Here is a 22,480-nt window from a genome sequence, read left to right as displayed (position 1 = left end):
TAAAAAGAATACTTACTATCAGGGTATTGTAAAGGTGCAGTAAAAAAGACTACTTACTATCGGGGTATTGTAAAGGTGAATACTTACTATCAGGGTATTGTAAAGGTGCAGTAAAAAAGACTACTTACTATCGGGGTATTGTAAAGGTACAGTAAAAAAGACTACTTACTATCAGGGTATTGTAAAGGTGCAGTAAAAAAGACTACTTACTATCGGGGTATTGTAAAGGTGCAGTAAAAAAGACTATTTACTATCGGGGTATTGTAAAGGTGTACTAAAAAAAGACTGCTTGCTATCAAGGTATTGCAAAGCGCTGTAAAAAAAGGCTACTTGATATGACACTATTGTAAAGGTGCTGTAAAGACTACATGCTATTTCAGTATTATAAAAGTGTAAGGATAAATTTATTTTCCTTCATACTATTTTTACTTTCCCGGCTTTTATATATAACAGTATGACGATTCTGGAAATTGGCCCCTCCCTACAAAATTTATAGATATTTGAACTTAGGGAACCTTAAAACTTCGGAAAATGCAAAAACTGTGGGAATTTCGTATATATGGCTATTAGTACATATGTCTATGGGCGGGGAGCAATATTTTGTACACCCACTTTCCTATGCCTTTAGTCGAAATTTTCTGAAATTTTGCAGGGACTTCTGTGTATTAGGGACATTGATGTTATTAAATTTTGGTAGTTAAAGGTCGAGAGGTGGGGAGATATAGGGAAAATTCTCGACTTAATGAAGATTTTATTCGTTATTAGCATTTATAATTTTTTAAATAAAAACTCATCTTTATTTTCAAAACTAAGCTTTTTGTCATTTCATAATAATAAATAATATAAAAAGTTTTGAATAAAAAATATAACAGATGTCGCCACATACAATTTTAAATTCTTTTGCTGTGAAAGTTATGCAACTCTTTGCTGGATTTTTAAGTAATATGAATGTGTATAGTATATAATTTTATAGTAATTTTCATACAGATTCATTCATTTATTAGTGAATTAATTATATTTATATATATAAAAGAATTCATCAAGGAGTTGCGTAACTTTCCTGGCTAAATATACTTATGTTTAAGAAACACATTAACAAAGTTTAAAATTGTCTGTGGCGCCATCTGTTATGAGATTTTATTTAAAAATAACTTTTATATTATTCATTACAATTTAAAAATACAGTATATTTTTTGATAAACTAAAAACTTATACTCGTAAGAAACTTTCATAAGTTCGAAACGTTTTGAAATATGGCCCCATTTTCTTAATAACTCCCGAACCAATAGTTCGATTTTCCTGAAAATTTCTAGAAACATTTCCACATAGTACACAAACCTCCCTGCAAAATTTTAAAGAATTATAACAAAAAGCGTAGGAGTTATTAAGCTTTAAATTGAGTGGAGAAATTTGTGCCCACCACAAACTAGAATACATATATACAGAAAAAAATACAAATTGTTTGAATTTCTCGACATTTCAACGTCCCCTGAGTCCAAAAATATTAAAATCTTCGGTTATAAAACAGTTGGAAAAGCAAAAATTAAAGTATAAAATGTAGCAGCAACTCTTTAACAGGATTACTTCATCACCATTATAGAAACTTTTGTAGCATCACAATGCTGTTGATATAGTAAAAATTTACAGAAAGAAAACAATATTTTCTTAATATATTACAGTTTTTTTTAATTACATCAACAGTATACACAGGATAACTGTGTGTACTGTTTACTGCAAAGTTCATCGTACATTCCACATACTTTACTACTTCTCTTCCAACGAAAACACATATTTAAAAAATTATTCGTGTATCTTAAAATGATTAGTACATCAAGAAAAAGTCAACATTATCGCTTGAAACAATCCACCCCAAACGTCCCCAAACACAAAGAGTATCAAAGTGTAAGAAGTTACTTTATATTTATCCATTCGTTTACTCGTTAACATCATTTTCTAACAAGAAAATTCAGTTAAATTAACATCATTAGCATCAGTCGATTGAGTATTTATAAAAGCTGACATCATTTAAACGACACAACACTAGAATAGTTAAGAAGCATTGGCTTTTGACACTAATAAATTGGATAAATTTACGTTTACGTAGTAACAAAATCGGATGAGAATCATTTATTAGAGTTAAATGAGTTAAAATATTTAAGGAAACTAATTAAAAAAATAGCTTTTAAGTTTCTCCCAATCGAATAAGAAAATAAAACTTCCATTTAGTACATCCAATAATTAATAAATACATCTGCATGCTATCAACTTAATCACATTTACTTCCACTTCCCTAAAGCGTAGGGGGGATAGTTAGAAACTCAGCTATATCTCTTACATCCCCTATGGTTTTGCAGATACTGGGTATATCCTATTGGTGTGATTAGCTGCACTTATACAAAAGGCAGGCAACGTTTCATCAGTTCTAATGAGAAATCGACTTTTCCTCTTTTGCTTCCACAAAACAGAAATTGTTAAATTTAGTCAGTTTAATGAGACTTAGTCTTTTCTTCTTCCTTATCATAAATAATTACCTTACTCATTCTCTCCTTTCACTTTAAAATTGTAACATTAATTTAGTTTAAAAATCACTTCTTTAATTGTTACTTTAAGTCATGATTAAGTATCTAAAATGGCTTGAAATTGTATGAAGTGGAAGTATGTATTCTTTAATGTATGTATGTGTGTATGTATATGCGTGTGTGTTGTTTTTTTTCTTTTTAACCGAAACTTGATAAAGTTAATTTCTTTAAATTATCTTTTTTTTTTAGTCATTGTATACTGAAGTATCGTTGCAGACAATGAAGAAAAAGTTAGTGTTTCAGCAGTCGTTTAAGCATCAGAACTGAGATAAATGTGTTAAATGTGACCTTTTATAAGGTTTTCTCAAATTCTTTTTTAAATATCTATTTACTTACAAGCATATTTATCTATCTGATTATATATACGTGTACCTATTTATTTCTACTTAACTATCTGGCTATCTACCTAACTGTTGATTTGATTTGTTTATCAACTTACCTAGCTGCTTACATACCTATGTTTTTCTACCTATCTTATATCTACCTATCTACCTACCTACCTATTTATCCACCTATCTATCTATATACTTGCCTATGCGCTTATCTATCTAAATATTAATAAACTTACCTATATTTTACCTACATAATTTCTTATCTAACCTATTTAACTACTTATCTTCACTCTTATCTAACCATTCATTTATCTTATCCTCCGCATCCCTCTCCTAAAAACAAAGAGAAGGAAAAAATAAATTACAAATATAACTAATTATTTTACTCGTACAGATAATTGTAGAGAAGGAGGAACATTTGACATTTTTATAGATAATAAATATTTGCAAATTGAAGTTATCTCAGAAAAATCTAGAAAAATCGATACCTGTTTTCATCAAAAAAATAAAAAATAAAAAAATAAATAAAATAAAGTAACTTACTGCAAATTACATTTTTTATCATTTGTTGATTCGACTACCAGTTAATTTGATTATATCAAACTGCTACTTAATTAAAAGGGGACGAAATGCATTTTCTTTTCCGCAATAATTAAACATGGCTGAAAATTAAAGAAAAAAAAACAAAACTGTTTAGATGCACGAAAAGGAAAAAAAAATTACAACAAAACGTAAAAAAAATTCGTTTTATTACACTTATTTTTTTTCTACGTTTATTAAATAAAAGTAATTGTTAAATGTATATATTTAATTATATTATTTACTGTAATTCATTTACTGTTATTACCGCATTTTTTTTATCTTTATTTTTATTAATCTGTTCAGTTACTGTTATTATTATAGTATTTATCGTCGTTTCAATTACTGATTATGTGAAAATGCTGTAACAGAATTTACTTCTTTAGGGTATTGATAGTATAGAATTCATCTATATTCACCTATTGGTAACACAGAATTTGCCCTTTTTTCAGTTACTGTTTACTCATAATTGACGTTTTTTATCTATTGTTTATACAAAACTCACCTTTTTTTAGTTATTGTTTACACAGAATTTACTTTTTTTTAGTTACTATTACACAGAATTTACATTTCTGAGTTATTGATGATGCATCATTTATTTTTGTTTCATTTAGAAAATATTTTTATATCTCTCCTTGATATCTCTCCATCCTTTAACATTACACTTCCACAACTTCTACTTTTATTATTATTATTATTCTATTCCCGTTTCTTACGATTTTTATCTCTTCTTTTATTCTTTTTTTCCCCTTTCTATATTTTCCTATTCTGCAATAACGATACTATTACAGCAATAATCCTAACTCATATTATTGTTCAATCTTCAGATATTACAGCAATATGTCGTCATTTATGTAGTTACCATTAATAAATATATATTCGTTTATTAACATTATTGCTGTAGAAGTATAGAATAAGTATAAATCTACTGTTTTTTCCCTAAGAAACTTTAATTTTATTGCCATTTTATGATAAAAATTAAGATTTCTCTACATTATCCTTTACTTGTGATGCTGGAGATGGCATTTAGGAAAAATATTATTGCTTACTATAACTATTTTCCTGATGATATCGCTGATATTTCCTCTTCTCTTACTAAACTTCTAGCTGTTTCCTTATCTTCTATTGCTATTTTCTACTTATTTATCATTCTATATACTCATGTTTATCTATCGACTTATAAAGCATCAACCATTCTTCATGCTTGGAAGAGTTTGAATTACTTTTCAGCATTAAAAAAAATGAAAAAAAAATGCTGATTAGAATCGAATCAGATGAAGCATTAACATAGAAATTTTAAGGATAAATCAATAAAACTTCAAAGAAAAACTCTATCTATCATAAATCTGAAAATAAATTTTATAACCTTTAAAAATATCCCCTTTTTTTCCCTTGATTTCCCTTGTGTTTTTATAGTTTACGATTAAAGTCTAACTCGAATTGATGGAATAAACAAGTTATACAGGGTTGGATAGCATTGATACTACCACAGTAATAAAATTTTTCAATCATAATACCAATTCTAGAGGATGTTAGACTTTCTTTAAAATAAAATATCTATAAAAATAACACACACTCTCTCTTGTTTCAACGTAAATTTAAGAGTTATATTACTTTAAAAACGTGTTGATACTGTTACAGTTATAAATAAACGTCAATTAAATATGTAACGTTGTACAATTTAATTAATAATGATTGTAATTCTATGCTGATTATATTAATAGTAAACAACTAATTTATTATTAACATCCATACTAATCAATGCTGTTACTGATGATCGAAATCTCATGATAATTATAGGAATGCTGATCATTATTGTACTAATTGAAGGATTTAACTTGTTAAATTTTATGGTTTTCTACTTGAAAAATATGTCTAAATTGAAGGTATCCTGATGATTATAAGAGAAAGGAACACCGAGAGGATGATGAACAAAGTGATATATCATCGAAGAAAATGTGAAAGATAGTAAAGGAAAGATGGAGAAAAGTGAAAGAAAATGTTTTGTTTAGATACTTTATCCTTATCCTATAGGAAAAAATATAGGATACAGCAAAATTACTTTTCCTTGCTCTACAGATTCGCTATTATAGGATAAAATGGTTGGATTCCCTAACCTATTTATGATGGTGGATGTAATCTAATGTTAAAGGATAGGGATCAAAGGATCTTCATCTTTCGATAGTGGAATTTAATTTATTGTTCTCTTACATTTAATTATTTTTGATGATAAGAGAATATAATAAAATCAATACGTAGAAGAATATAATGGAATTAATGATAGGATGATAGAAGAAAATAGTGAAGATGATAGTAAGATGAAAAATGTAAACTGTGATTCAAGAAATCTAAAATGATGAAGGAAAAATTGTAAGGATTCGCAAGATATATTGATTCAGATATCAAAAATTGATAGTAGTGAGCAAACTTGACGGAAATAAGACTAGTAAACGGTATTAAATAAGGAAAATTAGAGATTTAGGATAAAATATAATGTTAATTAAAACTTTCTACCATAATTATCATCGATATACCATTTTTTTTCTTAAAATAACTTTACTGTTTTATCGTACAAAAGATAGAAATGAAAAGAGAAGAGACGAGATACAACTATTTACTATTTAGTTGATATAAAGATGTCGATAGATTTCTTAATTAATGAATCTATTAAATGGTGCATGATATTAATTAATTATTCTTACTTATCTAACCTTAAAAATTAATAAATTTATACAGATTATTTCTGTTGTTTACACTAACTTTACGAGTAACTGATTTAACTCTTCACACATCACCTTTATAAGTCTTCAAGTTGGTTCGTGAGATATTAAAGAGGTGGGTCAATATTTCCTGAACCAATTGATTGATTTTCCTGAAAATTTCTAGAAACAATTCCTTCTAATATATAAACCTCAGTGCAAAATTTCAGAAAATTTCGACAAAAGGCATAGGAGTTATTAAGCTTTAAATTGAATGAAAAAAATCGTGTCCTCCACAAACTAGCACCCAAACATACAGAAAAAACCCGAAATTTTTGCATTTCTCGACGTTTTAAAGTCCTCGAGTGCAAAACCGTAAAAATTTCGAGAGTGGAGGGTCGTTTTTTTTACCTATCGCAACACTTTTCTCCATTATATAACAGAGAATAAAAATGAAAAGTAATTTTACAATTTTCATTGAATTATCTTTGCAAATAACTGAAAGATAACAGGAGGTAGAATATTTTTTTCTGTTGTTCAACTTCACCCCATAGGCTACTAATGTACATAGTTTAACACAATTTAAAAATATATTTCTCGAATTAATTCTAACCATAAAGTACTTATCAATTCATTTGAACTTTTAAGAAGAAGAAGAAGAGGAAAAAGTGGAAAAAATAAGAATTAAAAATTAAAAAAACAAAAAAATCAAGAAAAGAATCAATTCTGTTATTTGATTTTAGCCTGGAGACATTTTCACTACTTTCATTTCAAATATATTGAAATTTGTTACAGTAGTAGCAATAAGGATATATTTTTTTTCATCCTCCCTCTTTGATAGATTCGCTAACTACAAGTGCAATTCTCTATTGTAGTTGGCCTTTTTTTTCTCTAGTATTTCTAGAAATTTCTGTAATTCTTAATGGTCTTTATTGCCTCTAGCANTTGAATTTCATTTTATTTTATATTTTTTAATTGGAACTCTTTAAAGTATTTTTTTTATTAGGATGAAATGAGAATTTTATCTTTTTAATAGCTTAATTTCTATCATATTTACTATGCTAATTCTTTTTTATATACAGAAGATCACTCGCTGGATTATTGTTCTATATTCAACAGTCCAGGATCGAACGAACGGCATTTTTACCATTAAAAATGTTATATATTATATGTTATCAGTTATCGATGACTGCACCGCATCCATAAACCACATCCCAGAAGTCAGTAGGACGAGGAGTAGATACGATATAACATTTCATACAGGATGTGCATTGGGTTGTTTGACGGAACTGGAAGAAAATGTACGCCAACTGATGGACATCCGGACTTAGAATAGGCTTCCTTCGATTCTTCCTCGTAACTGACCAAGTCGAAATTGCGTGGAGCGTGATTTTACGTGAGTTACGACCTACTTCCTGATCCAGTAATCCCGCCCGGGTAATCGGGATGTAATCAACGTAAAATAACTGGATCCTGAACCGAGCATTCCTCTTTTCTTATTGGTTTTTTTTACCCTTCAAAAAGTCTTTTCTAACTTTGAAAACTTTGTGTTAATAGTACTTTTTATATGAATTAAATCTTTATTTAATTATTTATTTTCTCTTTTTATATTTACAACAATTTTGTTTCATTAAATTCCCCCTTTTTTATATTATTTTCTTCGTTTTTATATTTTTTTCTTTAATTTAATAAAATTGAAACGTTAATTATTTAATTTTAATTTTTTTTAATTAATGATTTCGAGATGAGAATGATTTTTATTAACGTTCTTAAATTACTTCTCCTATCGAAATATTACTAAAATATACTGTTGTAAATCAATTTTTGATTACAGATAACAGATTTAAATGATATTTAATAATTATTTCAGCATTTTACTAAATTCATCTAATGCTGAGGGTATATAACAGTTTGAAGAATGATCTACACTATGCTTTTATGTTGATTAGAGTGTTTCTATTTTAATCTACACCCTTTTTTAAACAATAACACAAGATTTATTCATATCATTTACTAGATAAAAATATAAAAATGATTGCAAATTTACTGCCAAACTGATGATCAATCTTCAATTTGGCAGTAAGATTGATACTGAATTACATATGGAAAGTAAATTCTGCATCATTAGTTTATTAAATTTGATTCTGCTGATCATTATAATGCCAGTTATTATAGTGTAATTACAATTTCTCATTATTATTTATGCTGATGTAATTATGTTGTTGTCATCGATCCTGATTATGCTTGATGCTCTTATCCAATTCAACTATTTCATGTCGTAAAGTTCTTCTCTTCATTAATTCTTTAGATAATACTTTTTAAAAGTTAAATTTAATTTCTTTTTAAATCTAATATTTGATACAAGACAAGTTTCTGATGAATTTAAGGACAGAAAAATAGATTTTTCTAAAGTGATAATGATTGATCAGCGTATGTACTACAATCTATTAAATCTTTACTAAGCGATTTTTAACGTGAATATATATAATTTTTTATAAGAATAAATTCAAATAATCAACTGATAAAATAACAATTTAGAAAAAAAATTTTTTATCTCAGTTGGATATCTAATTTAAGACTTAGAAGAAGAAGATACTTATTTACCATACTCCTTACTACAGTTTTAAAGAGAAAAATGCTTCATTAAAGAAATTAAACACACAAAAAAAGGGGTAAAGAAATTAGTCAGAATGGATTTAATTCTCTAGACAGTAGCATTACATTCTTTAATTTAACTGTGGCCAACCTCATTCACTTGGGACTCATTGCCTCTTCCATCTTAAATGATGTTTAAGAAGTGCATTTAATTTGAATTTCATTTTATTTTATATTTTTTAATTGGAACTCTTTAAAGTATTTTTTTTATTAGGATGAAATGAGAATTTTATCTTTTTAATAGCTTAATTTCTATCATATTTACTATGCTAATTCTTTTTTATATACAGAAGATCACTCGCTGGATTATTGTTCTATATTCAACAGTCCAGGATCGAACGAACGGCATTTTTACCATTAAAAATGTTATATATTATATGTTATCAGTTATCGATGACTGCACCGCATCCATAAACCACATCCCAGAAGTCAGTAGGACGAGGAGTAGATACGATATAACATTTCATACAGGATGTGCATTGGGTTGTTTGACGGAACTGGAAGAAAATGTACGCCAACTGATGGACATCCGGACTTAGAATAGGCTTCCTTCGATTCTTCCTCGTAACTGACCAAGTCGAAATTGCGTGGAGCGTGATTTTACGTGAGTTACGACCTACTTCCTGATCCAGTAATCCCGCCCGGGTAATCGGGATGTAATCAACGTAAAATAACTGGATCCTGAACCGAGCATTCCTCTTTTCTTATTGGTTTTTTTTACCCTTCAAAAAGTCTTTTCTAACTTTGAAAACTTTGTGTTAATAGTACTTTTTATATGAATTAAATCTTTATTTAATTATTTATTGCCTATTTTAGTTCTTTATATTACTTTCTAATCGATTACAGAAGTTTAAATTGTTTGCTGGCTTCACTGCATGACAGCAGTTTCTGTAAGGAAGACAGATTTACAGGGGAAATTACAAATTTCGTATTTGTAATTCTTAGTTTATAAATAAATAATTATCGAATAAATCTTAAATAATTTACTAAATATTTAAAGAATTATTATATAATAAGGAAAAATTATCACTTGTTCTTTATGTATAAATATATAAAGTCTTCTATTTATTCTCAATTAAATAATATTTAATTTAAAATCCGTTTTGATAAGGAATTCTTGTATTATTAGTAACAGGATTATACAGACTTAGCCGTATCCTATTAATCATGTGATTGTGACTCACCCATTTATATAGGGTGTGAATCATTCCTTAGAGTTACAGCAGATACTTAATGTTAGAAATAGATAGGATTACATGTGTAACAGAATCGTTAATAACTTCTAGTTAAGTAGTTTAATATTAATCAAAATTATAAATTTGCCTGATTTCATACAGTAAATATCCACAATTATTTTATAATTATATCATTTTAATATTATAATTAAAAGAAAATTAAATAATACATCATTTTATTTGAAAAAGACTTTCTTCTTCTTGTTAAATAAAAGAAAACTTTAGATTCTTCTTAAAGTTTGAATGAAAAATCCTTTTTTTTACAAGAACTATCAACTGTTTATCCCTTATAGGGAATAATCTAGTGAGAATGAATTGAATTTTGTTAAGTTGAGCTTAGAAAAATATATTAAAATTCTCATTTATAATATTTTTAATTTAATTTTCTTGTATACTATAGATTCTTCTCTCTTGATATAATTTATTCCATAACTTATAAAAGCGAGAATTTATTACAGGAACCATTAGTTTATAAATGAGGGAAGAAAGTTCAATTCGTCACCTCAGACAAAGAGGTACCATTAGTTACAGAACGTGAGGAGTTTTGGAAATGTTCTTCCTCTTTTGGCGAATTGATTTAAGAAAGAGAAAGACAGAAGTGGATAATTTTTCACCCACCTTTATGTGTTTCCCAATACTCATCAGTCACACCTGTTCGCTACTACGTCACTGTCTTTTTTCTTCCAGAAGGCAACAGATTCTCATATGATACAATAAATAATTATACAATTTTTTTCAATTTATTTAAATTAATATAACTAATTTTCTACCTTACATTTTTTTAAAACAGAAAGTCTATTATTATAATATATATTTTTTCTTATGTTTTAAGATTAAAATAATTAATTTTAAAGTGTTTTTCCTCTGAAAATTTTCCTTTCTTTGGAGGTTCTTTAAAAAAAACTGCAACCGTTTAGAGGTGTTTATCGTTAGGAGGTTCAACTTGTATACATAATATATTTATTTATTTATTGTTTAAATATTTTATTATATATATATTTTTAACTTTATTCACGAGTAAAATATAAATACATTTAAAGAATCATCCTACCACATCAAGGAGCAATTTGAGGAAGTTTAACGTTTACAAATTATCTCAATAAAATATAAATTAAAAAATTTAAGTTATATTTAATCTTATAAAAAGTTTAAAGTTGGATTTTCTTAATCATTAAATTTATTATCCATCAACTAAATTTAAGAGTGAAGTATCTCATTAATATATAAATATGTGTATACGTTTCTATATAATTTTCTTTTTAATGAGATCATCGAAAACTCTCGTAAAGAATTTTTAAATAAGATAAAATTAAATAAATAAATAAAAATTTCTTTTTAAATATTGATAAATAATCAATTAATTTTTTAAAAAATTTAATTCATAAAAGAATTTTAGATGTAGATTTTTTTAAGGAAAAGTTTGAAGAAGAAAACTCTTTTCCTTTCATCATTTTTTTTTAAATTTATAATTAGTTATATCAATTTAATTATTTACATATAATGTTATTTATTTTTAAAGTCAATAAATTAATTTAATAATAAATATTTTAGTAATATATCAAAGAACTAACCGTTAACTTCAAATTAGTCTCTGTAAATCACGAATAAACATATTTTTAACCAATTAAACTTAAGTTTACTGTATTTTAAATGTTATTTTATTAAAATTTAATATTTTTTTTACATAAATTTAATAAATATATATACATTTATCTATGTTAAAACAGAGATTTTATTTTAAGGCATTTAAAATATATCTCAAGAGCATCAGAATCATTATAAACCGCCTTTCTTGGTTAAAAAAAAAGTTGCAAGTTTGTAGAACAAAGGAATTTCTCTACTTCTAAAAGAAAGTTGGAAATTATTACTTAAAGTACACATTAAATTTTAAAAGTTCCTTAAAATTGTCTGTAGAAAATCATTCTTAACAATCTTAGAACATCAGAGGAACAATAAATAAGCAATCTAATATAGCAATAAGTGGAAAAAAAAGTTTAAGAGGAAGAGGAGGAAGAAGAAAAAAAAAAAAAAGATAAACTTTAGTTCCCTTACCACTACTTAAATACAGTCTTGTAGTTTTTGCTTCATTTACTTTAATCTTTAATTGACACCAGATACTGTTGTTGTCTAGATGGGGAAAAAAACAATGATTGCATGTTTCAAGGTGATGAAATCGAATGGATAGAAAACCTAAGTAATTATAGTAATTATACGATTGTTCCCCATCTTCAATCGATTTCCTATTTTCAGACATTGCCTTTTTACTCCACTAAACCACTATCCACTCTACAAATAATTGAATAAAATTGTTTTTTCCCCCACTTCATTTTATTTTATCTAGAAGCAACCCCGAAACTTTGAAGTAGAATCAGAACAATGAAGAGAGACCGCAACCTCACTTTATTAAAATCCTATACAGATCTCCTTTTTTTTATTCCTCTCTTCCTCCCCTTTTATGTTGAAGTGATTACCTGACTAAGCCGATTAAAGACTTTCCTTTCATACAAACTGATTAACCGACACGCTTATTTTTATTATGTAGAGGTATAGATGTTTAATCCAAGGTTTTTTTATGTAATTTATATTAATAGTAAACAACTAATTTATTATTAACATCCATACTAATCAATGCTGTTACTGATGATTAAATTATCTTTTTTTTTTAGTCATTGTATACTGAAGTATCGTTGCAGACAATGAAGAAAAAGTTAGTGTTTCAGCAGTCGTTTAAGCATCAGANGAAAAATGGCGACTGTTTGCAGAATGAGTAATGGATGTTCTCTACAAAGTATTGTAACTATAGAAGTTGAGCAACGCATCGATGGTTCCTATTATCGCTTCGGGTCACAATTCCCCACGTGGATTTTCTCTTCTTTTTAAAAATTGTTTAATGGTTAACTTTCGAAATTTTCCTCCCTTCTTCGTATAATTTTTATAATTAATTATATTAAATTTTTATGCTAAAGACTTCAGCATCAGTTTAGAATATTTTTTTTTCTATAATTAAAAATACTTAAATTAATATGATAAATATCGAATTTAATATGCTTTAACATTTTTCTTTTAATAAATTTTGAATTTAGATAAAAATTTCAAACTTTTTTCTTGAATTTTTAAGGATTTTAATAGTTTAAAATTTAACTAAAATCTATTTTCTTTATTTATTTTATAGTTTTGAGCCACTTGATCATCAATGAGAATCATCAAAGATTTAAGAATATTGTCCAAATTTTCTAGAATCATACACAAAAAAATTGATCCTAACGACTCTCCAGAACTTAAATCTTTCTAAAATCATCGATAATTCTAGATATATTTACTTTTCTAGAAGCTGAAGTCGTTTAAAATTCAAGTACTTGGAATGTAATTTTTGGCTGCATTTTTACTTTATATATGTTAAATTATCAAATAAAAATTGAATTTTATATTACTAAAATTGTATAATATTCTTTTTTAACACTGGAAATTTTTATAGGAAACAATTTAAACGTACCACACAACAGTAAAAGCATGTAAAGTTTATAGATGCTATAAAAATGTCATAACAAGCATTCCTAAACGAAAACATTTAAAAATAAAACCGCAATTTCTCACAAAACTATATGAAAGTTATTGTTATTATCAAAATATATGTAAACATAGCAAATTATCTACAAATAATTACATGTGAAAAGCATTAGGAGAAGTTATAATTAATTAAATCAAATGATGTGGATGAGTAGTAAAAATCCTTTATTTTCTCATTAAAAATTATTCGAATTTTAAGATAATAAATATTATCTAGATAAAGAAAAATAATGATAATTTATGAGAGAAAGGATCGAGTTTAATTAATTAAAGAATAACTCATTTGTTTCAAAATAAACAGGGTCTAAAAGTAATTAAAGGAAAATTTCTAGATATAATCAATAGACAACTATGTTGACTAATTAGCTGTCTAAAGTGATATATTTATCTCTCAATATTTTCCTGATAAAATATTTAAATTCTTCTAGTTTCTATGAGCAATTATGGATTTTATACATTATCTAGTTTTGTTGTTAGTATGATGTATACACGTTAATATCCAATTGAATCTCAGTTGCTCCCGAGCATCTTCTATACTTTTCCCTATTTTAAAAACTTTCTACGAAGATTATTCTGTTTAAAAAATATATAGAATTGGTTTCAAACGTCGTTAAATATTTAATTAAACGTCAATTGCTCCCCCGCATCACTTACACTTAAAATCTCCTAAAGTAATTCTGTTTAAAAAAATCTGTTTAAAACATCATTAGGCAGTTATAAAAACGTTTTTAAACCATTAAAAACTAAGATTTTATACAAAATTTATACAGTTTTTCAGCATTTATTTACAATCTACTTCAAAATTTACACGTATACGACTGTATACTTTTCACGATTTAAGATAAAATATATATATATAAAAATTCAATTTTTTATGGATAAAAGTTTCGAGGTATAACCTATAAATAGGATAATTGCTCCATAGAGAAAAATCAATAAAAATTCAACGTTGTAAAACAGGAAATTTATGATCAATAAATTTTGGCTTGGTACCAAAATCGGTGATACATAAAGATAGATTCTATATTAGCAGTGAATGTCTGAATGTTAAAGATTGAGCAGCTGTTGGCTTGATAAATGAGGGATCATTGTACTTTGTGTAGAAACATGTGTAACGATTTTACTTTTAGTACAATTAGATGTATTTGTTTTCACTTTGCTTCTCCTCTTATGAAGTTAGAAATTAATGATCTACGTTTCTAACTTTATCACTTAAACACCAAGTAACTTCTACATATTATGAATGGTGCTGGAGGGCAACAAAGAAAGACATTGACTAACACATATAAGAGGGGTGTTCTTTCTTCGAGAAATTTGGAATTTCTTAAAGAAATCATCGTCCAATTCAATTTTTCCCTTGTATCTTGAGATTATTCATCATTAAAAGTATCTCTCTTGATGCATCTTCTTTAATTTTATTAGTTTGTATGCTACTAAACTTGTTCTAAAGTACTTAATCTTTTGAAATTTTTAAAGATGTAATTACTTTTTACAATCCTCAAGAGGTTTTTTTAGTAACTAAACATGTTTTTCTATTAATTTAGTGATGTTCTTTATAAATAAATTTAATATATGTCTTGAGTTTTTTAATATATTTTTTTATGTTCAAACCTCCTTAAATACTTTCGAATTTAATTGATCTTATTTTACATTAGGTAAGTATATAAATTATGCAATATATTTAGCGAGGAGAATCATTTAATAGTATTAATCACAATTAACTAGACTAGAGTTTAAGTCAGAATGTTATCTCTTCCTCTCTCTCCCTGTATCTTGTACAATGACTTACAACACTAAAGAGAGAAACCTTTAAACTAATAATAACCTCTCGAAACTTTCCAACACAACATTAAACTCGCTCCTCATCCCTTAAGGTCAACAAACACTTTTTTCGAATCAACAAGAATTATAAAAATCCCTTTTTCATCCGAGAAGAAAAGTAAATTCTTCCTTTCCTTCTCTACAAAATTGTATTATTAATGACTTGTAAAAGACAAATAATCCATATTAGACCTGTGGGTTTATATTAGTGTAATGTTTTACTTCTTTTATTATTGAAAAGGGAGCACTTTGATCTTCTCTTAAACACCAAAAGCATGCTCTTAACAAGAATACTTCTTATGGGAATCAAGTTCATTAAAGATGTAATGTAGTTTGTAAGTTAGAAAACTGTCAACCATCTGTTGAGTAAATGGTGTGTTGGGAAATTATGACTGAATTTTACGACCTGTGAAATATTTGAAATACTGTAGACTTTATTTATTTAATTTTTTTTCTTTCTTTCTTTTTTTATTTTTGTTTTATTTATATAAGAATTTTATTTGAAATTCTAATAGATGAATTTAATAAAAATTTTAAGTTGTATGTTATAAAATTTTGATTAAATTTTAATTTTATCATTAAGGTTATTTTGAATTTCTTCCTTTTTTTGTCTCTTTTTTTCACCTTTCTACCTTTATCACGTGTCTTCTTTACGTCATCCTTCGTCTCCTTCACTCTCTTTCCTTTATATTCACTTCTTTTTACTTTCCTTTTTTTCTTCTTCTCTTCTCTCACTTTTCCATTCTGCGTTTCCTATCTTCCTCTTTTCCATCTTCTACTTCTTTGCTTTATTCCCTCTTTCATTTTTCGGTTCTTCTTCCCTTCTCTCACATTTCCATTCTTTATTCTTCCTTTTTGCCTCTTTTCCATTCTTTTTCTTCTTCCTTCTCCCCGTTTTTTCGTTCTACTTCTTCTTTCTCCTCTTTCTCTACCACTTCCTTTTCTTCTTGTTCTTTTTTACCTCTTCCTCTTCATTTTTTTCTTGTTCTTTTTTAACTCTTCCTCTTCATTTCTTTCTTCTTCTTTCACCTATTCCTCTTCATTTTATTATTGTTCCTTCTCCTATTTCTCTTTATTTCGTTCTTGTTCCTTCACCTATACCTCTTCATTTCTTTCTTGTTCTTTCCCTTCTTCCTCTTCATTTCTTTCTTGTTCTTTCTCCTATTCCTTTTCTTCTACTTTTTTCTTCCCTTCATTTACTCTTTCATTCTTCTTTTCTTCTTACTTCTCCTCTTTTCCGTTCTTATTCTTTTATTCTTCTTCTTTTCTTTTCTTTTCCTTCTTCCTTTTTCCTCTTATCCTTTTTGCTTTTTCTTCTTCTCGTCACTTCATCCCCTCTTTCTACTTCTTTTTCTTCCTCTTTTCCCTCTCTACCTTTTCTTCTCCTCAAATTTAAAATAGCTCATAAACAATAAAAGTTAAATTTTTAAAAATAATATATTTTAATTCTAATTTTATTCTAATCTTCGAAATAAAAATAATTTAAGCTCTATTAGATTTTTACATTTTATATTTATATAAAATGTTATTACTCTAAAGTAAGCAAAAAAATAATTTTTTCAGTGAAAAATCGATTTCCAAAACAGAAGATTAAATTACAAAAAAATAAAATATTAAAAATTATTTGTATAAAAGTTTAATTGTAATGTGATTATTAAAATACACTTAAAAATGATTAATTATTTTAAAATTAAATGCTAACAATAGAAAAGTTAAACAATACATCCTAACAATTAAATCATTTAACAGTGCATTCTAACAATGCAATAATATATTATAACAATAGAAACGTTCAAAAGAACAGTAATTGAACGTTTTAGACCTCATTTTTTAATAAAAAAAAAGGGGGCTACTTTAAAGCAGTTAACTGAGTTGTGGACCACCCTATATATACAGTATAAAACCTTATACAGGTAAACAAAGGGATTTATACAGCGAAAAGAAGAATAAAATAGTTAAAATAGAGTAGAAAGAAAGGGGTAGAGATAAAGATTTTCTGGATAGAAACTGCGTGTTGTACCTTTATCTAGAAGGTTATTGTTCTTCGATCCACCTTTATAGAAGGAAAAAAAAGGTAGTGTCTCAATTGAGTTTAGTATTTGAAGAATTTCATTTTCGAAAAAACTAAAGTCCTTATCGGTCGACTAAACTTCTTCCTCCTCCTCCTCCTCTCCTCCTCTTCTTCTTCTTGAGTCCATTCTTATATTAGATGTTGCATGTAGTAAAGTATATAAGATATTTTATTATAGGGATAGTATTTCACAAAGTGAAACTTAGAACACACATCATGGTTCCATTTAAAATGTCAGAATTGTGACCGTTTTTATGTTTTATGAAGGGAATTTTCCCCCCTGTTGTACAGTATCTCTCCTAACAAGAGTTATACTCGTGTATCATTCTATATTGCTCCGTGTTATCAATAGGAAAACATGGGAATAATATATATTTCTATCAATTTTAAGCAATTTTCTAAGTGCTCTGGAGTATATTTATCTATTTTAAATAAATCTCGAACGTGTTTCGGTCTGTAATTTTGTTACTATAACAGAATTATTTTTGTTTTTACATTGGTAAACTGTACTAAAATGGTACTCTTAATACTAGAGAAACAAATAAATTGTAACAGCATTCACTTGTTTTTTACGTTAGTAAACTGTAACTTAAAGTTTGTTGTTATAGCATTTATATATGGACAAAATTTCGGTGTAGTTTGAACCTACTACAGTAACAAAATCATTTTTCACAAGCATCAACTACCAAAGAAACCAGAAAGGACAATAAAAGGACAAATTTAATAAGCGAATTTATTTTATTGCTAACGTAACATCAACTAAATCCCATTACTACCTTAGGAATAAAAGAATAAAATATATATTTTTGCCATTTTTTTTGCTAGTAAATCCTTAGGTCAAACGTTTCATCGACTTAGATGTTTACTTACATCACCATTGTAGATCTTCTACATACGTCATTCTGTCTAGTAACAGTTGAATGATGTATGGAAGCCATCAACATATACCAGAGCTCATTGACTCAACTATGGCTCTAAGCTGCATATTTCATATCCCACTACATCCAGGAAATGGTCCTGCACTGACCTAATAGTCAAACTTGGTCAGATACTGTAGAAAATAGGCGCTTAATCCCCATCCTAGTAGAGAGTTATCTATGATTAATGTTGATATCCCTTTGCTAAACGTTACGCTAGTTACGTTATAGGTTCGTAGACGATTTTTTATGTTACTCTAATGGCATTCGATGTTTTTAATGCTGACAGTTTTTGTACTTTGTCACATGCGTGATTTATCCTTTTTCTTTTTCCATTTTCTATGTGGGTGGTGGTTAGATTCGGTGATGAGTTTTCATCTCCATCTTCACTTGTCACACGTTTATACGACGTTTATGTAATTAACTTTCGACTATTGTTCAGAACTTTAGTGTAAAAATGGGTTATTTCGGTGTCAACCTTTGACCCTAGTTAATAAGGGTTTAAATTTTGGAGGGAGTGTTATTTTATTATGAAAGGAGTTAACTCTTTCCATTGTTACCGAGTTAATTACGTCATTCTAGTGTAATAACCCGTTGTAAAATTTAAACCCTTTTTAACTAAGGTCAAAGGTCACTTAACAATTAACCCCTTTCTATATTAACGAGTTAACTCGCATTTTAATGAGAGGTAATTAACAAGTGGTTAAAACTCAAAAGGGTTGAGAGAATAACCAACCCCTTTAATACTGACAACAACCCCTAATATAAAAATTGATTAAATTGGGCAATTTCTTCTACTTTATAATCAAAGAGAGAGAGAATCTGCAACGATTTTCGATTCGGCCCATTCACTTACAACATAAAAACTCGAGTGAGGGGGGAGTTAATTTTGCCAACTGTTTTTGAGTTGCAGCGACTGTATATTAGTTTTGCTGGTTCCATTTCCTGTCCGTTCGCCTGGATGACGTCAATTCTGTGAGAGAAGAGTGGACCCAATGCTACTCAGAAGCGATAGAACTGAAGGACATCCATCATAATGATGAATTCGGCGCCAGGTCGAAGAAGATGATTGGGACTTGCAACGAACTGCACCAAAATGGCATCATCCGGAGAAAAGGGATCGAAATGCTTCGATATATCTGCTCTGTTTTTGTTTTCTTCTTCTTCTTCTCTTCCCTTTTTTTTCTTTTTTTTGGTTATAATATTTAACTTTAATCGATAGACAGTCCAGTTTAAGTAATGTTGTTGGATGAAGTTGTCAAAAACTCGAGTTTCTTCCTATTGATTGCTACGTTCTCTTGTCAAATTTGAAGTCTGCTTAACTATCGATCTTTGTTTGATATCAAAGCTAAATTCTATCGAATTTATTTAATTTTTACCTGATTTAAACGTAGGAATTTTTTACAAATTTTAATTAATTTTACTGATGAGATGGGTGGAAAATCGTGAATTGTTTCTTTTCAGGGTTTTTTTTAGTGTAATAACAAAGCTTTATTTAATAAAAAAAGACTTAATAAAGACTAGTATAGTTCAAACAATAAGCTATTACAGCACTGATACATTAACAGACTTATTACTGTAAAAGTACTGTATACAGTAGAAGTAGGAGCAATCTGCTGTTACAGTGTTGCTACAGTAACAAAGAAAAACTATTATATGGCAACAGTCTATTGTATACTAACAATACTTTATTATTACATATATTTAATACTATCCCAGCATATGTTATATTTCACTAGTATTAAATCTTATATTAGAGCACAATTTAACTTAAATATTGCTACAATAGCAATTATTACTGTAGTATTAGTCTATTATTACTACATTTAATAAATAATATACTATGCATTATATTATTTACACTACTATCCTACTGCTACAGTAACGATGGTATATTACTGAACTTGGGGTACTCTTTATTGTTATAGCTACGTTATAATTCTGTACCTTATTACTATATTATATAATTCTACTACTGTGGCTCCAGCAATTATCACTTTCTAAATGAAGGTAATCAATACTGAAAGATTTCACGTTACTAAGGTAAACAAAATGGAGCAAAATTTGAATAAAAGGCACCACATTCTCAAAAATTCATGGATAATTCTGATGATGTTAAGAGCAAAAGAGCAGATTAAATGCTACTAAATTAATAAATATTACGATAGAAGCATCATCAAACCTTTAATAACAGCCACTTACAAACAGCGGTCATGTTTTTATGTCCGTTGTTCAGAGGTTTGAACGTTTTTATGTATGGTTAAATGCCATTAAGGTTAAAGAAACTTTTGATAAATTTTGGGCGGAGATGCGACGAATTGATAAAAATTTTTCGATTTATTGAATGGGTGAAGAAGTTTTCTACATTTAATTTTCACTTTATTAATTTTATATAAGGCGACTCCGCCCAAAATTATATCAAATTTATGTTTCGATGAGTGTCCTACATTATTTTTTTTCCTCTTCATCTTCATCTCTAGATTTAGATTTATCGTTTTAAGTTCGAGCCCCGCCCAATCACTACGTATTTTTTTACGCTTATTTCAATTTGTTAGATTAGTTTATTTGATGAAAATGTTCTTCTCCAGCCCAAAAGAACCTTTTTTTTAACCGATAAATCACGTTTGATCTTCCAAACTCTACATACTTCGACTAAATTAGGCGGTTTGAAATGGTTCTAAATGAGTTATTTTGAGTTTAAAAGTTAGTTTTTCGTGTTTAACACTTGACTTTTTACTAGTTTTAAATCTAAAGAGTTAGGAAACTCATAAATTTCATTAGAAATAATGATATTTTCTTCATATCGTTGCTTAGAAAATGCTCTCATCTCAATCCACAAACACGGTGATTCCTCATCTGATGAAACCGTAGATTTTTTCCCCTCCCAAAAATCCAATAAAATATCAAATTTTATTGGATTAAATAGTTAAAAACACTCCAAAAATCTCATTTAGTATATCCAAAAACTTCTGAAGATCGCTTGAAATATTGACTAGAAAAATTTCATTTTGGAAAGATTTCCTTTACTCTAAACTATTTTTGAATGAATTCAATGTTATAAAAGTTTAATTTAGATTAATTTTAATGCATTTATACAAGAAAAATTGCTACATTTTCTATATAAAAAGAAAAAGAAACCGGAGATGATCTGAGTTTGACCATCTCTCGAGCATTAATTAAGCAGACATATAGGCTATATATTCGCTTTGCAAACGTACTTAACCCCATAGAATCCTTATTAAAGTGTAAAGGATCTATAGTAGAAGTAGTAGTGAAGTAGCATCCTGAAAAGTTTTTCAAAACTTTTCCACTTTAAGAGACTTTTACCTAACTTAATTAAGGTAAATAGCAAAAGGTTAGTCTCAAGGCAAGAAAACATATCGTCATTATTCCTTAACAATAAAAGGAAAGAAGTCGTAATTATCCTGAATGAACTTATTTTATTCTATTAAACATTTCCTTTTCTTTGTAATAATATGTTCCAATTAGGTTGTGATCAGGAACTCTGTCCAATCTTTGTAATTATATAGAGAAGAACAGAAAAAAAACTAGAAAAAAAATATATAAAGAAGAAGAAAGGGAGAGAGACTAGCCTGGGGCATTGGTTCTAACTGAACACGCAATTAAAATTGTTACTACTTATGTTATCTTGTGTATTTATTGTTCTAACAGTAGCATTCGCCATATTTTTCTCCATTTATCGAAGAAAATATAAAGCCCCAGGTTGAGATGTGGTCCCGTCAAAACTTTATTAAACGAGACAACTAAAAATAATAGATAAATGCCCCCAAGTTATGAAATAAAATACGTTATCGATTGCATATAAATTCATGCTTAAAAAAAATAGATAAAAATTGATATGAGATTTCCCATCTTCTTCATCCTCTTTCTATTCTTCTTTGCTCCATCCCAAAGTGATGTAGAGAGAGTATCGACTCGTTTTGTTGTAAGGATGATATTCTATAATCTGGAAAATGTTCTAGAAGCGTATAGTAGCCGTCTGGGGAGATGATATAACGAGTAAG

This window comes from Centruroides sculpturatus, unplaced genomic scaffold, assembly GCF_000671375.1.
Source record: "Centruroides sculpturatus isolate CEXI.00-Female unplaced genomic scaffold, Cexi_2.0 scaffold100, whole genome shotgun sequence".
Lineage (NCBI taxonomy): Eukaryota > Metazoa > Arthropoda > Arachnida > Scorpiones > Buthidae > Centruroides > Centruroides sculpturatus.
The sequence above is the reverse complement of the archived record's forward strand: the minus strand, read 5'-3'. Positions refer to the sequence as shown.